The 15,325-nt window shown below is 45.3% G+C and overlaps 1 long non-coding RNA gene across 1 annotated transcript; it reads right to left on the bottom strand.

The window, feature by feature from the left end:
* Nucleotides 1-265: 265 nt before the first annotated feature.
* LOC122944559 lies at nt 266-8,413 on the bottom strand. Its single transcript, XR_006391028.1, has 2 exons — nt 8,109-8,413; nt 266-1,761 (listed from the first exon to the last, which is right to left on the bottom strand). It is a non-coding gene; the product is annotated as an uncharacterized LOC122944559 (long non-coding RNA).
* Nucleotides 8,414-15,325: the final 6,912 nt, after the last annotated feature.

The raw sequence follows: 15,325 nt of genomic DNA, 5'->3' as shown, positions 1-15,325 counted from the left end.
TGAAGGAGGTCTCCTATAGACAATTCTGAGGGGGGAGCAGTATGGCTACTTTGCCAAGTGGGGCCTGGTGTGTGGATCATAGAGTAGACTGGGGAATCTCCCAAGGGAGGAAATCCTATGTCACCACCTGGTATCTTTTAAGGCCTCATGCACATGACCATATTTTGTATCAGTGCCCAGGGGTGCACCACCAATGAGGCCAGGTGAGGCAATCGCCTCAGGCAGCACCAGGTAGGGAAACCTATAAACGGACACTGAGAAATGCTAAGCTATAAAAATATTATTTTATTGAATGCATAATTAAAACATACAAAGGAGCCGACAGACAAATGCAAACAGTGCGGTACAGTCCTGGGAGAATTTTGCAGAGTACAAGAGTATAATGAAGCAAGTGACCTAAACACAAGAGCCTGTAAACGAAAAAACTGCTATATAAGATATATATAAATAGATGTCCACAATCCATGAGAGTGCAGATAATGTCACCAAGTATAAAGTGCCTGTGCAAACTGCGGGATAAGCAGAAAAACAATGGCAACTCTCAGGTGGGAGTCTTTAATTAGATATATATCTATTCAATCAGATGGTAAAGTGCATGTGCAAGCCACATAAAATTGGCAAAGAAATATGGTAAACGTTTGTTCAGGAGGCTCAAACCGCAATAAAATACATCCAATAAGCGGGAAAAAAGGTAACAAGTCCACAGGAAGACCGCACACCCCGACGCGCGTTTCGATTGAAATAAATGGGGCATCCCAATCTCCACCCCTGGGAATGCCTGGAAACACCCATGTGTGGGTGGGGTTAAAGTTAGCCCCACCCATGTTCACCCAGAGACTGCCTGAATTTGCCAGGACTGACTCTGAAATTCAGTAACAATCCCTGCAAATTTAGGACAGTTGGCTACTATGCAAGACCATACTTATCGGCATTGTATTTGTTATATTTGAGGCATGTAAGCCCCGCCCCTGGGAATGCACCGGAACCAACCCAGGACTGCCCAATTATGGGTGGGGCTTACATAGGCACCACAGATTTTCAACCCAGGATAGCCCAAAATTCCTGTAACAGTCCCTGCAAATTTGGGACTTTTTGGCAACTAGGCAAGACCCACTTTTGTGTCATAAAAAAGTTTATAATTTGAAACTTTTTGTGCTTTTCAAACGTCTTCCTCGGCCTGGTGGATTTTCTATATTTTATGCCAAAAACTGGAGTAAATTACGGCTCAGATAGATGTCAAATTCTGGCGCACAAACTGCAGGAAGATGTGTAATAAATTTGGCGCATTGGGCTATGGACTTTAGGCTGGTGTATGTAATGCCAGGCTTAGGCTTAGTATATCTGCCCCCACATCGTCTATGTGTAAGAACCAAAATCTTCACGGCAAGTCCTCTGAATGCATTTATTACACATGATAGAAATAGCCATTAAAAAAAATTATAGAAATAAAATTCTGCAATTCTAACAAATTTCTACAACGGTCATATACATTAACATATAGCACTGGATTAAACGAAAGATCAAATAGAAATTGAAAACATTAAAGAAGTGAAAATTAAAACAACTAAATAATAATCAATGATAATGTTATTCCATCGGTGGCAGCGCCTTGGTCAGAGGCTGGAGAGTTCAGCACTGCCATAGCTGGTTGAAGGGGACCAAACCTCCAGGGAATTCGGACTTGGTTCCGTTTGACCAGCCATAGCAGCCTGTAGGCCACCCCTGGAGAGCTCCACAGATTCCTCCACTCAGACGAGCAACCTGCAAAACACAAAAAACAAAAGTGATACCAATGTGGAGACCTAGGCTGAACGGTGGTGAGAGAGCGGCAAACAGGACACTGACAATGAGAAGAGGGGAAGGAGGAAAAAATACACAAGTTATAAACCATCCAGACATCATTAGTGCATGAGTAATGGTGGAAAAAGTGAAATGGAAGATAAAAAGATAGAGAGATGGATAGATAGATAGATAGATAGATAGATAGATAGATAGATAGATAGATATGAGATAGATGGATAGATAGAAGATAGAGAGATAGATAGAAGATAGAGAGATAGATAGATAGATAGATATGAGATAAATAGATAGATAGATAATAGATAGAGAGATAGATAGATGATGATAGATAGATAGATATGAGATAGATAGATAATAGATAGATAGATAGATAGATAGATAATAAATAGATAGATAGATAGATAGATATGAGATAGATAGATAGATATGAGGTAGGTAGCTGTATAATTGATACATACAGTAGATGTTTGAAATGAACCTCCACATACATATGGTGCTGTCCTCTATTAGCAATATCATGAGAAAGTCTTAAGAAGTGCTGGATTATCACACTTTCTGGACTATCGGATGTTGGATTATTCTAGGCTGCCGGTCACACTCTGCACATACATTAGTGTCTATGTGCGGTATTTCCCGTCCAGCCTCACATGGTGGTCAGTATGTAATTACCTCACAGCGACCTGAGAAAGACAAACCTCCTGTCAGCTGCCGGCAATTAGTCACTGCCAGAGCCTGGCGCTGAAATACCCGGATCTGTCTACCTATCTGTATCTATCTATCTAATATCTATCTATCTATCATCTATCTATCTATCTATCTATCTAATATCTATCTATCTATCATCTATCTATCTATCTATCATCTATCTATCTATCTAATATCTATCTATGTATCTATCTATTATCTATCTATTATCTATCTATCTATCTATTATCTATCTATCTATCTATTATCTATCTATCTATCTATCTATCTATCTATCTATCTATCTATCTATCATCTATCTATCTGTATCTATCTCCTATCTATCTATCTATCTATCTATCTATCTATCTATCTATCTATCTGTATCTATCTCCTATCTATCTATCTATCTATCTATCTATTATCTATCTATCTATCTATCTATCTATCTATCTATCTATCTATCTATCTATTATCTATCTATCTATTATCTATCTATCTATCTATCTATCTATCTATCTATCTATCTATCTATTATCTATCTATCTATCTCATATCTATCTATCTATCTATCTATCTAATATCTATCTAATTATCTATCTAATATCTATCTATCATTTCTGAGCATTTCTACTTTAAAAATAAATATCGCAAAGTTCTACGTTTCCATCACTTTTTCATTACCCCTCTGGAGCTGCCATCCTTGTGATGACTCCACAGGAGCTTGATAGCAGCCATATTAGCGGTTACCCAACTTTCCCAGGATCCTGAATGGCAAACCTATCCATGTATATACTGATACATCCTCCACTGCTGTAGACGCTGTTAGGGACCCTTGTAGGAACCCCATAGGAGGTTCACAGCGGCCATATTGGTGGTCACCCAACTCTCCCATAGCCCTGAATGACACCCTCCGCTGCTGCTGTATCACTCTGTAACCAGCAGGAGGAGCTGTTCAGGACTGTAAGGACTCACCAAGCTTTCCCAGAGCCCTGAGCGGTAGGAAGTGCAATGCTACATAACATAGGAAATGTGTAGGTAATCTGGTTGACAATGTCATCTGTAGCGGCCATATTGGTGGTCACCCAGCTTTCCCAGACCCCCGAAAAGTAAATCTGTCCACTACTGCAACCTACCGTACCATATCACTGGAGGATGTGCCGCTCAGGACTGTTGGAAAGTTTGAAGATGGCCCTCATACTGGCCATAGGGGGGGGGTCACCCAGCTTTCCCAGTATCAGATAGGACTAAATAGAACTCAACAGGTGGAGACGACTCAAGGCCTTTGATCTGCTAGCGGTGTGATTGACGGCAGATCTCCAGGGATGTGTCAAGTGACCTTCTGCGGGCGTCCGTCAGCGAGGAGCGCCGATCTCAGGCCGCACATTCCAAGTAGAACTAAGGGGATCATGTTTGGATATTGGAGCAGCGCAGAAGAGGAGACAGCTGGACCACTGACCTTTAACTACGTCCACGCTGACACACAAACTATTTACCGCGCCAAGTGGGGGCGGGAGGGGGGGGGCCGCGCATCGTGTCCGACGTCTAAATAATCACCATGTGCTCAGACCAATATAACCTCCGGAGTACAGGGAAAGCTGGGCGAAATCCAAACTGACCACCATGGCGGCTCCACGGTGGTCGTCACCCAGCTTTCCGCGGTTCCTGAGTGCCCGGTTACACAATGACACAGACAGATCTGACCTTCAGGAGTTCGGGAAAGCAAAAGTCCTCAAGGTGAGCCCACACGCTGCCGATTTGCGCAGTGGATGACATTTTACGGATCTGCATAAACTGACTTTGATTCTGAAATCTGAAGCACATCAACATATATGGCGGATATATTGTGAAGGGGGGGGGGGGGATGCACAGAGATAGGCTACATGTACACGACCGTATGTGTTTTGCGGTCCGTAAAAAAAACCCGGATGACATCCATATGCCATCCGTTTTTTTGGGGGCGGATCCATTGTAACAATGCCTAAAACGGACAAGAATAGAAATTGTTCTATTTTTTTTGCGCGGGGCTACGGAACGGACATACGGATGCGGAGAGAAAAAAAAACTAAAAACGGAAAGGACACGGAAACAAAATACGTTCGTGTGCATGAGGCCATACAGCGTCACATTCCGCAGAAAAATCCGCACTGGACACATGCGGCTTCGTAGAGGATTTCCTGCGAAAGCTGCGATGGAAAAAAAAAATTGCCCATAGGCTCCATGCACGCAACTGTATCCGTTTTGCAGTCCGTGTGGCGTCCGCATTGTATTTGGGGACCCATTGTCTTCGATGGGTCCGTGATCCACATTTTGCGGAACAGACATAAGGATGCGGAAAGCACATGGATGATCCGTGTGCTTTCTACATTCTGTATGTCCGTTTCGTAAAAAGATAGAACGCGTCCTCTACTTATCCCAAAAATGCGATGAAGCCAATGGGTCTGCCAAAAATGCGGTTGCAACACAGACCACACGTGTATTTTGCGGAACGCAAAATGGACAAGGTCATGCCCATGGAGCCATAAAGGGGTATTCTGGCAGTTACAAGTTATCCCCTATCCACAGAATAGGTGATAACTATTAGATCGGTGGGAGTCCTACCGCGGAGGCTCCCACCGGTCACAAGAACCTGGGCCCTTTACCCCTCAGAGCCCCTCGAAATGAACGGAGCGGCAGGTTGGCCATGTGAACTGCCGCTGTATTCATCTCTATGGGCGTTCCAGGAATAACGGAGCACTGTGCTGCTGTAGAGACAGAGGATTGGCAGTACAAGGGGCCTACCAGGGGCCTACGAGGGGTACGGTATACCCACCAACATGGATGCAATAGTATCAATAAAGTTTTTCTTTTTTTCAACAAGCCCCTTTGATAGCACGGCGGGGGGGGGGGGGGGGGGGTCTTAGCATCGCTTGAGATGTGGTGTACCATAAAAACAAGTACTGATATAACGCTTTCCTCACAATAGGAGCCAACACGACCTTGAAGGACTGATTCTGGACACTGACGGGGCGGGGTTCGGGGTCGGTGTGTTAGATCCGTCTGGAGAGGGGCGTCTGCAGCAGCTCTCAGTGAAACCACACACTTCCTTACATTCCATAGCTATGTAATGTCATATGGGCATATAAAGAAGCATGTTCTCTCAAAGAGAAGAGCGCCACCCTCGGCAGTGTAAGGCGTAAAATGACATAAACAATACATAATATGCGGGTGTAATAGATTGTAGCCTCTATGTCCTGGGGGGAGCAGATGGAGCATTGTAAGTACACAGTGGTAGGGAGGTGTTATTACAGTTTGGGACCTGTAGAGGGAGATGGTGAGCACTTTTCTTTATCGACAGGAAGCGCTTTACGACACGCTGGAAAGTCACCTTCACTGAAAAAAGCTAATCTTTTGGCTCCCTGGAGATAAGGGGCGCCATAGATACCTGGCGCATACTCATCTCCATCTAAAAGATGCGCATTTCTCACAACTGGAAATGCGTGGGAGGTGATGGCAGCTGGTCGGCATAGTGTCAGGCCATGTTGGTGAATACCAGCTTGGGTTCATCTGAGATTTTTTTGGGGACTTTTAGAGAATCTATTGAAAAGCATGATCATAGCCCGATTCTGTGATTAAGGCCTCTTGCACACAAACGTTTTTTTTTTATTCTGTTTACGTTCCGTTTTTTTTTGTGTTCCGTATACGGAACCATTCATTTCAATGGGTCCGTAAAAAAAAAAGAAACGGAATGTACTCCGCATGCATTTCGTTTCCGCATTTCCGTTCAAAGATAGAACATGTCCTATTACTGCCTGCAAATCACGCTCCGTAGCTCCATTCAAGTCAACGGGGCTGTAAAAAAAAAAACGGAACAGATACAGAATGCATCTGTCTGTCTTCCGTATCCGTTCCGTTTTTGCGGAACCGTCTATTGAAAATGTTATGCCCAGCCCAATATTTTCTATGTAATTACTGTATACTGTAATGCCATGCTTCCGTTTCTGTTCCACAAAAATGCAAACGGAAACGGAAAAACGGAACGGAAACACTACTGTAACAAAAAAACGGAAAAACTGATCTATTTAAAACGGACTGCAAAACACTGAAAAAGCCATACGGTCGTGTGCAGGAGACCTAGGGGGGTTAATTAGGGAAAATAACAAAAATATCTGATAATCGGAAGCAAATCAAATGGGATTTTTTTTTCACTTCCCCATAGGAAAGGATGAGGAAGGATCACCAGCAGGGGGCGCTGATATCTGGCTGGTTGCTCTTGGTTACGGCAGTGCTACAATGTATCAATTTAAACTAGCCTATCCTTATGATTGATGCTTTGTCATTATTTTTTATACTTTTTTTTCTCCATGCACAGGACCTAACATGGCAGATAAATGTTACCCAGGACGTCAGATTCCAAAAATGTATAGAATTATCTCTAGATTAAAGGAGTTCAGCATGTGGCGTTTATCCTGTAGAGAAAGTGAATACAATGTACTTACTAATATATTGTGATTGTCCATATTGCTTGTTTCCATGGTTATGACCACCCTGCAATCCAGCAGTGGTGGTCGTGCTTGGAAACTTTAGAAAGTGTCGGCAGATAAGAACCATTTGGCCCATCTAGTCTGCCCAATAACTATAGGAAAAGGCGCTCGCAAGGTCACGGCCACCAGAGAGGTCGGCGCTTTTTTTCCTGTAGTGTGCAAGCGCGACCACCGCTGCATGGTCATAACCATGGAAACGAGCAGTGTATAATGCGATGGAAAAATGAATCCAGCCAGAAAAGGAAGCAATATGGACAATCACAATACATTAGTAAGTGGCTTGTATTAAAGGGAACCTGTCACCGGGATTTTGTGTATAGAGCTGAGGACATGGGTTGCTAGATGGCCGCTAGCACATCCGCAATACCCAGTCCCCATAGCTCTGTGTGCTTTTATTGCTTAAAAAAATCAATTTGATACATATGCAAATTAACCTGAGATGAGTCCTGTACGTGAGATGAGTCAGACACAGGACTCATCTCAGGGTAATTTCCATATGTATCAAATCTGTTTTCTTACACAATAAAAGCACACAGAGCTATGGGGACTGGGTATTGAGGATGTGCTAGCGGCCATCTATCAGCCCATGCCCTCAGCTCTATACACAAAATCCTGGTGACAGGTTCCCTTTAACTTCCTCTACATGATAAGTGCCATTGGCTGAAGTGAGAGGACCCCTTTAAGCATCAGCTTTAGGGCTCATGCACGCGAACCGCGTCCAATACGCGTTTTTTTACGGATTGCAAGCGGACCCCTTTCATTTCTACGGATTTCTGCAGACGTCATCCGTGTGCTGTCTGCAATCATCTATCACAGAACACGTCCATATAGTCAGTTCTAGAAACAAGAGCGAGTAAAACGCGGATCGCACACGGAAGACGTCCGTATTTTTGCAGATCCGTGGTTTGCGCACCGCAGCCGCAGCGCGCACGGGGCCTTAACCTACGCCTCTACAGGCAAATACCCTGCATGGAAAGTAGTCGACTAAAAAAAGCAAACGGTACATTGTAACAACGCGACCTTCTAAACACAAACAAGACATAAAATGTAGAAAAGGAAAAATTCTAAAAACGGGTAGAAATTGACAGAGCGGATAATTACCTTCAGCACCCGGTGTCTGCGTCCTCCTCTCACCCAGTTTCGACAGACTGACGCCTGTAGGGTGGCAGCGCGCCGTGCGTATATTCTCTAGCATGAGCCCCTGTCATATTTTCTTACCTAGCTGCTGTCTAAAAACAATTAAAAATAAATAAAAAAATTCTCAAAAACAGCAAAAAAAAAGAGAGTAGAATTGTTCCCACTCTTGCTGTCTACGACACTAGGCTGAGGAGCGTCCCCCTCCCTGGCTCGCCCTGTGCTGGAGTCCTGGGCTATGCCCCTCTAAGGCCTGCATCCTCCCTTTTGTATTACCAGCGACCCCCCAGCCTGGCCTCACACCTGTCTGTGTCACTTACGGTCTCAGGCCATTCTTGCGCCTCCTGTCTATCTCAATCAGCCAGCGAGTGCTGCTGTAAAATGACACCCCCTCAGCTGTCTCCCCGTATGACGGAATAGCTCTGCCTTTTGCAGAGGGTGAGGGACAGCCGAGCTTTTGCCATTTATAGGAATAAAAAAAAAAAGGGGCAACTGAGGAGAGATTATATAAAAAAGCGCAAATATCGCGTCGTGTCCGATAGGCTTCCAGAACACGAGCCTGAAATGACGATAAAAACATGGAATAAAAATAATTTTAATATATTTTTATATTATTGGATATATTATTTTTTACGATACTATTGGGTTGATCTGAGACTGTTTGCTAATTTGCATATAATTTTTCCCATGATGCATTGTCTGTAATCTCTTCAATGAGAATCAGTACCACTGAGAGACAAATCAAATTAAGGCCTCATGCACACGAACATTGTTTGTTTCCGTGTCCGTTCCGTTTTTTTTTTTGCGGATAGGATGCAGACCCATGGGTCCGCAAAAAATGTGTGCTGTCTGCATCCGTATGTCCGTTCCATAGCCCCGCAAAAAAATTAGAACATGTCCAATTCTTGTCCGTTTTAAGCATTGTTATAATGGGTCCGCATAAGGCCTCATGCACACGACAGTATTTTTTCACTGTCCGCAAAACAGGATTCCGTTGGTCCGTGCTCTGTGACCGTTTTTTCGTCCGTGGGTCTTCCTTGTTTTTTGGAGGATCCACGGACATGAAAAATGAAAAAAAAATCTAAGTCAAGTTTGCCATTGAAATGATAGGAAAAAACGGACACGGATCACGGACACGGATCACGGACACGGATGACAATCTTGTGTGCATCCATGATTTTCACGGACCCATTGACTTGAATGGGTCCGTGAACCGTTGGCCGTGAAAAAAATAGGACAGGTCATATTTTTTTCACGGCCAGGAAAAACGGATCACGGATGCGGCTGCCAAACGGTGCAGTTTCCGATTTTTCCACGGACCCATTGAAAGTCAATGGGTCCGCAAAAAAAAACTGAAAATGGCACAACGGCCACGGATGCACACAACGGTCGTGTGCATGAGGCCTAAAAAAAAAAAAAAAAGGATGGCATACGCTTTTTTTTTTTTCCGGTTCCGCAATTTGCGGACCGCAAAACACATACGGTCGTGTGCATGCAGGCTAAAGGAGTAGTACACTCGTTAGGTCCCTATACATTTGCTTAGGTCACATGGGTCAGGGCCCCCATCTAGAAGCTAGAACCTGGGAGCCACTTGAATAAAGAAAAGGCTACAGATGGTTTTCAACTGGGCGTCACGTGGCAAATCGATCTGGCAAACTGGGCGATTTTCAAGGGCTTCGTTTTCCTAATATAATTGGACATCAAATGTCAATGTTGTGTGGAAAACTGTTATGTGAGCACTATTGTTTGGGCACTGGATGACAGTATTGTATGGGTACTGTATGGAAGTATTATTTTAGTATTGTATTTCAGTATTGTATTATATATTTATGGCTTTTGTATGTGAGTACTATATGGCAGTATTATTTGAATAATATAGGGGGTAGTATTTAGCATTGTGTATCAGTACTGTATCATAAATGTATGATTTTGTTATATAAGCGCTATATTGGAGTATTATTTAGATACTATATGGAGGTATTATTTAGCATAGTAGAGCATTACTGTATGATTAGTTTTAGAAGCACTATATTGTAGTATCATTTGGATACTGTATGGAGGCATTTTTTAGCATTGTATATCAGTACTGTATGATGAATATATGATTTTGTTACAGGACCACTATATTGCAGTCTTATTTGGCTACTGTAAGGAGGTAATATTTAGGCATTGCATTGTGGTGTTATTCAGGCACTTAATGGCAGTATGGAGGTATTGTACAGTATTTTATGAGAGTATTTATAGTGGAGTTATGTATTATTTAGCCATCGCATTGTAGTATTATTTCGGCAATGAATGGCGGTATTGTGCGTAAGTATTATTTAGCACTACATGACAGTATTGTGTGAGAAATGTATGGCTGTATGTGAGCTCTCTGTGGTAGCATTATTTAGATTCTCTATAGAGGTACTGTATTATTTAGTCATCACATTGAAGTAATATTTGTTGGGAAATGAATGGCAGTATTGTGTGTATACTGTATAGAAGTATTATTTAGAACTACATGGCAGTATCATGTGGTACTATTAGAGCTATTATTTAGGCATCATATTGCGCTATTATTTTGTAGCCAATACATGGTCAGGAAGACCTCAAACTAAATACAGGCAACAGTATCTGGTCACTGGGAAGAGCTGTTGTAATTACTGACAATATGGCGGCACACTCATGACATGTAGTCAGCTAATGGCGCTGTCAGGAGGTAGGCACCTAGTGGCGCTGTCAGAAGGTAGGCACCTAATGGCGCTCTCAGGAGGTAGAAAACCTAATGGTGCTGTCAGGAGGTAGAAAACCTAATGGTGCTGTCAGGAGGTAGGCACGGTGCTGTCAGGAGGTAGGCACCTAATGGCGCTGTCAGGAGGTAGGCACCTAGTGACGCTGTCAGGAGGTAGACACATAGTGGCGCTGTCAGGAGGTAGGCACCTAGTGACGCTGTCAGGAGGTAGAAAACCTAATGGTGCTGTCAGGAGGTAGGCACGGTGCTGTCAGGAGGTAGGCACCTAATGGCGCTGTCAGGAGGTGGGCACCTAATTGCGCTGTCAGGAGGTAGGCACCTAGTGGCGCTGTCAGGAGGTAGGCACCTAGTGGCGCTGTCAGAAGGTAGGCACCTAGTGGCGCTGTCAGGAGGTAGGCACCTAATGGCGCTGTCAGGAGGTAGGCACAGCAGATATATATATATATTTTTTCCTTGATACTGCCCTCCTTGATACTCAAATTACCCCATGCTCTTAAAGTTAAAGCCGAAGGATGATTTGTACCAGTGCTGCCCTCTTGTGTGGGCCATTTGAGCCCCTCAAAAACCAGCGTCTGGCCACCAATGCCATAAAGTCTGCTAAGGAGTGCACTACAGGTGCCAGCATAAGACTTAATTGACCGTCAACCCCAAACAGCCACCCTATCCCAGCACACAGACGTCTGTCATGGCCGTGTCCAATGATCTCTCGCTTCACCTTGTGAAAAAAACGTGACTGCTATAAATACGGGCACCCTGTTCCTTCCACTGGGCTTCGGTCATGCCGCTCTAAAAATAGAGTCCCAAAAAAAAGTGAGTGGAGCGGAGGGCTGCGGGCTCGCCCTCGGTTAAATATAGTTATGCTGGATCATGTCCAAACAACTTCTTAGCTGTTCAGGGACAAGTCAAACCTGGAGGCCCCAAAGGTCAGGAAGCAAAGGGTTAAAGCAAATATCGAGCCAGAATGTGCACTAAATGTTGGCACTGGGTGCTGAATACACCCCCAAGAAGCAGGGCATCTGCAAAGGCTTCATACCTATGGTAGGCACCACTCATCCACTCCATGAGCTGGATCATTGTAGACTATGTTGTGTCTTCTTTCCATGGTCAGGAGATGTTTGCATACATGCTCTCATTGGGTTAGTCTATGGTCTTCACTTGAGGGTATCTACCAACACATCAATGGAGGAATCGGCTAAATTCAAGAGAATGAGCAGTGGGTAAGCTCAGGAGTGGAGCTGGGGTGAAGGGGGCAGGTGGGGTACTTGACCTGGTCAATTAGGTAGAGATGTGGACGGGGTGCAGGATGATGGTGTCTAGGAATCCAGCATCTCCCTACATCTCCCGCGTGTATTCTTTGACATTACAGCAGCCAGAGCTACTGACCAGCTGTTGTAACCTGCTCCAGGCAGAAGTTCTTCTGGATAAACAGAAGAAGGAGGGCAGGAGAACCCTGTCCCGGGATGTGGAGTTATGGGGGCACAAACTGATTCCAAGTGAAGAGAAGGGGTCCATGTAGGGTTCACTTGATCTCATCAACTCCCTTTATTACAATCTGACACTTCCAGTGTATTCATGTGATGTCATTACTGTGAGAGTCACATCAGATGTCTCTGCAGCCTGGGCTGACCTACCTTCTGTTCATGGTAGCACTGCAATCATTTAGAGAGAAGATGGGAAGTGTGGTACAGTCATGTCAGTCCTTACAGTGATACTGTAGAAATATCTACTACAATATCCATACTCAAAATCCGTAAGCTACAATTGTACAGTATGTGATTTTCCTTAGTTTTTATTTTTTTTTTTTTACCATTTTTTAGGACGTCATGTTGCAGATTTCCGTGCAGAAGTACAAAAAACAAACAAACAAAAACCCACCAAAGTCTTCAAAGGAATTCTGTATCCAAAATCTGGGGCCCTTTAAATGTATGTGAAGCTCTGCTGTATGGGCCGTATATATATCTTCTCCTTCGGGAGGCTTTACAAGGAGAAGGCTCAGTCCACCCCATTTGTTGTCTGCAGGAATGTGAGACGGCTCATTCCATACATGATACATGTGTGCAGTTGTAGGTGACACACATCCTGTCACTCACTGCAACAGACGCACAACTCACACAATGCTATAGTCCCAGTCCCCCCCCCCCCCCCCCACACATAGGGCCTCCTCTATTGTTACAGCTCCCTGTCCAGGCCGGGGGTGGAGCAGTGGCATCATACCTGGGGGCTGGGGGTATCAGAGACCCTTCTACCACAGAGGAAAAACCCATTATTATTAGGCCCCCGTCTATGTGCAGTCTACGGCAAGTGTCACAGATTGTAGGCGCTGCATAAATCTACAATGTTTAAAAGGATCCAGTTTCCCCCATAAAAGAGCCATCCACAGTGACCCCATAACAGAGCCATCCACAGTGACCCCATAACAGAGCCAGTCATAAGTGACCCCATAACAGAGCCAGACACAGTGACCTCATAACAGAGCCATCCACAGTGACCCCATAACAGAGCCAGCCACAGTGACCCCATAACAGAGCCAGACACAGTGACCTCATAACAGAGCCATCCACAGTGACCCCATACCAGAGCCATCCACAGTGACCCCATAACAGAGCCAGCCACAGTGACTCTATAACAAAGCCAGCCACAGTGACCCCATAACAGAGCCAGCCACAGTGACCCCATAACAGAGCCAGCCACAGTGACCCCATAATAAAGCCATCCACAGGCCGAACTGGATGGACAAATTTTTTTTTCCGGCCTTATGTACTATGTTACTATGTCACAGTGACCCCATAACAGAGCCATTCACAGTGACTCTATAACACAGCCAGCCATAGTGACCCCATAACAGAGCAAGCCACAGTGACACCATAACAGAGCCATCCACAGTGACTCTATAACAGAGCCAGCCACAGTGACCCCATAACAGAGCCAGCCACAGTGACCCCATAACAGAGCCATCCACAGTGACCCCATAACAGAGCCATTCACAGTGACTCTATAACAGAGCCAGCCACAGTGACCCCATAACAGAGCCAGCCGGAGTGACACAATAACAGAGCCAGCCACAGTGACCCCATAACAGAGCCATCCACAGTGACTCTATAACAGAGCCAGCCACAGTGACCCCATAACAGAGCCAGCCACAGTGACCCCATAACAGAGCCATCCACAGTGACCCCAGAACAGAGCCAGCCACAGTGACCCTATAATAGAGCCAGCCACAGTGACCCCATAACAGAGCCATCCACAGTGACCCCAGAACAGAGCCAGCCACAGTGACCCTATAATAGAGCCAGCCACAGTGACCCTATAATAGAGCCATCCACAGTGACCCCATAACAGAGCCATCCACAGTGACCCCAGAACAGAGCCAGCCACAGTGACCCTATAATAGAGCCATCCACAGTGACCCCATAACAGAGCCAGCCACAGTGACCCCATAACAGAGCCATTCACAGTGACCCCATAACAGAGCTATCCACAGTGACCCCATAACAGAGCCAGCCACAGTGACCCCATAACAGAGCCATTCACAGTGACCCCATAACAGAGCCATTCACAGTGACCCCATAACAGAGCCAGCCACAGTGACCCCATAACAGAGCCAGCCACAGTGACCCCATAACAGAGCTATCCACAGTGACCCCATAACAGAGCCAGCCACAGTGACCCCATAACAGAGCCAGCCACAGTGACCCCATAACAGAGCCATCCACAGTGACCCCATAACAGAGCCATTCACAGTGACCCCATAACAGAGCTATCCACAGTGACCCCATAACAGAGCCAGCCACAGTGACCCCATAACAGAGCCATTCACAGTGACCCCATAACAGAGCCATTCACAGTGACCCCATAACAGAGCCAGCCACAGTGACCCCATAACAGAGCCAGCCACAGTGACCCGATAACAGAGCCAGCCACAGTGACCCCAGAACAGAGCCAGCCACAGTGACCCTATAATAGAGCTATCCACAGTGACCCCATAACAGAGCCATCCACAGTGACCCCAGAACAGAGCCAGCCACAATGACCCTATAATAGAGCTATCCACAGTGACCCCATAACAGAGCCATCCACGGTGACTCTATAGCAGAGCCAGCCACAGTGACCACATAATAGAGCCATCCATAGTGACCCCATAACAGAGCCATCCACAGTGACCCCATAACAGAGCCATCCACAGTGACCCCAGAACAGAGCCATCCACAGTGACCCCAGAACAGAGCCATCCACAGTGACCCCATAACAGAGCCAGCCACAGTGACCCCATAACAGAGCCAGACACAGTGACCCCAGAACAGAGCTATCCACAGTGACCCCATAACAAAGCCATCCACGGTGACTCTATAACAGAGCTATCCACAGTGACCCCAGAACAGAGCCATCCACAGTGACCCCATAACAAAGCCATCCACGGTGACTCTATAACAGAGCTATCCACAGTGACCCC

The sequence above is a fragment of the Bufo gargarizans genome, chromosome 8 (genome assembly GCF_014858855.1).
Source record: "Bufo gargarizans isolate SCDJY-AF-19 chromosome 8, ASM1485885v1, whole genome shotgun sequence".
NCBI lineage: Eukaryota > Metazoa > Chordata > Amphibia > Anura > Bufonidae > Bufo > Bufo gargarizans.
Note: the sequence above shows the minus strand (reverse complement) of the source record. Positions and strands in the feature narration are given on the sequence as shown.